Genomic DNA, 2,979 nt, shown 5'->3' on the forward strand with positions numbered 1-2,979 from the left:
CACGGCACCACCGGCGCTCTCCTGGAGAACACGGAATTTCTCCTTGCTTGGGGAACAACGGGGTCCAGTTCTTGCCAGAGGGGGAGAAATCCCAGTTTTCCGGGATATCAAGTGCAGAGGGAAAGGAAATCCCACGTGTCCAGGGCATGGGGCAGCCGGTGGGGAAGCTCCAGTGGCTTTTGCTTTTTGACATGAGATGAAGCTGGCCTCAAAGGTGCTCCCAGACATCCTTGAGGTGCTCTCAGCTTCCCTGGGTGAGTTATCCCTGCTCTTGCAGCTGTCCCCTTCTACCAAGAAGAAGCCGTTGTAACTGATTTTCAGCTGTTTAATTCGCCTGTGCAGTAAAGTAAAAAAAATCCCCCTTCTCACTGTCCCTTCACAGAGCAAGTCTGGATCTGCTGGGGATTTTCTTGCCCCCTGACCAAAAGCAGGCAAAGTTCTGAGCTGAGGAGAGCTCAGATCTGTCCTGAAACTCAAAAATTATGTTTCATGTTTGTGATATTTTTACCCTTTGGTCTACTCCTTTTCTCTATTATTATTTATCAATACAACATTTTTCTTCTTTAAACAATGTCAAAGTTCTGTTTAAAAAAAAAAAAAGAAAAAAAAAAGGTAGATTTATTATTATTATTATTATTTTAATTTTTTATATATTTTTTAAATGCTTGGATATTTTTGAGCTCCCTCTGTTTTCCTTCTCTGCCTACTTTGGCCCAAAAACCAGGTGTTGGACTGCACAGAAGGAGGTTGGGATGTAAACTGGGACAATCTGGGGAAGCATTTGGAAAAGCAGACAGGTGTTTCTGCACATCCCACGACTCTATCTTTAGAGGTTTTATCCCCAGTGGGAAGTTTGCTGGGAACAATGTGTCTCCTGGAAAATCAAGGTGTTTTGGGGACTTAACTTACTCATCGCTGCTCCCAAAGCCCGTGCAAGCCAGTGGCATCAGCTGATCCCCTGGAAGCATCTCCTGTGTCCCAGGTGCGCCCTCCTGTGCACCAGGAGCAGTTTGGGATGTGGTGAATTTTTAAACGTGCTCCTGCAGTCCTTTCAAGTTCTCTCTCCTCCTGAGACACTGCAGTCCGTGTTTTCCTTCCATATCCATGAGCATTGCAATGTCTGCCTGTGGTTTACATTGTCGGATTCCTGCTGCCCTCGTGGATCTGCCATGTGTGAGTTGGATGATATGAATGAGTTCTTTGGGTTTTTCATGTTCTTATTTGGTAAACTTGGGTTCCTGTTCTGGGAAACACATCCCAGTGCTCCACACGCTCTGTGGGTATAAATCTGCTCTGAACTCATGCTTATTGCCAACATTTTTCAAACCAGATACTGAACAAGAGAGGGTTTTAGTTAATATAAACCAGAGTCAATTTATGATGACAAAGTATTGCAAGATGTGTGAGGGAAGAGACAAGCTGCTGAAATATTTGGCTAAAGTGAAGTGAAGAAGTGGAATGTTTTTCTTTGTTCAGTGGCATCCCCAGAGCCCTCTGGGGCAGGGTGTGAAGGCTGCACATCCCCAGCTGCCTCTGCCAGCTCCTGGTGCTGCTTTGGGAGGAGGATGGAGACTGGCACTGCCCAATGCCCTTTGGTACTGGGTGCTGGGCAAGGCTTCTGAAACTCAGCTGCTGTTTTATTGCTGGGTTTTGGGGGCTTTGTTTTCTTTTTAAGATACCTTGAGAATGGATGTCTCGTTTGAGATGTATCTAAAACTGCAGAGCCCTCAGTGTGAGGCTGCACCAGCCCCTTCCCACCCTCCCACGATGGCCACAGCCTGGACATGCAGTGAAGTCTCACTGAGCTCGTTCTCCTGGTTGCTTCCCACTGGCTCAAGGACAATTGTTTCTCCTGCTGGGACTTGAGGGAGTTGGGCTTGGGTTTGATGGAGATGATCCCTGTGGAGCCCAGGCTGTGATGGGGAGCTCGGCTCCCAGATGGGTTTCAGATTAGCGTGGTCTAACACACACGGACATTTAAACGTTGTCTGTTTTGTCAGGAAAGCGGGGCAGTGTGTGGGTGAACAGGAAAGTCTCCCCAGTTCCACTCTCGGCTCCTCGGTGGCCCGGGCTGGCTGCGGTGGAGCAGCAATAGATGGCACTGCCGGTCCGGGCTGGAGCCGCTCCCGGTGCCGCAGCCCCGGCTCCGCTCTGCCCGCCCCGCCCGGGCTCCGTGTCCGGGCTGCGGATCCATCACTTGGGCCAACCTGCTGCAAACTGACTGCAGCGAGACTTCATGGCAGCACCTGAATTACGGCCTCTGTTTCCATGCAGGGGAGAAGGAAGCATCTCTGGAAAGTTCTGTGTGAAAAGCCAGAGCAGCGGAGCAGCCGGGAGACACCCACGGTATCTGCTGCTCAGGGCTGAGGTTCCCTGTGCACTGCCCTTGCCTGCTCCAGGTCCAGATCCCACCAACCTGCTGGGACTCTCCACTGAGCCAGACACCCAGGAAAGGAGGGAGAGGGCGCTTGCCTGCAGTGCTATTAGCGAGAAAGCAATTAAACCCTTAGAAATCTGGACTGTGGCTGTCCACCCTCACAACATCCCTGATTGCTGGGGAGAACCTGCTTTGAGACTGGTGCTGGTTGATTCTACATCACATTGACTCTCCAGCACTTCATTCCCTTCTCAGCTTGACCTCAGCAAATGCATCTTCCCAGATGACTTTATGCTGCACAGGGGATGAAAACACGTTCTCATCACAGGGCAGACATCCTCGCTTATTCACAGCCCTCAGGTTTGCTGGGTGTGATCTAGAGAGAGATAAGAGCTGCTTTATTCTTTCTGATGCATGACCAAGTCAGCTTGTTTCCAACATGAATGATTAAAGACCCACGTGCATATGTAATGACCATATTCTAATTAAAAAGCGACCCCCTCTTTGACAATTTAGGCAGCTATAGTGGCATCGTGCTAACCAAGAAATAATTAATTATTTATGTAAAATGCTCTGGTCTTTAAATTACTTGGGTTTAATGT

Source organism: Parus major, chromosome 20, assembly GCF_001522545.3.
Source record: "Parus major isolate Abel chromosome 20, Parus_major1.1, whole genome shotgun sequence".
Lineage (NCBI taxonomy): Eukaryota > Metazoa > Chordata > Aves > Passeriformes > Paridae > Parus > Parus major.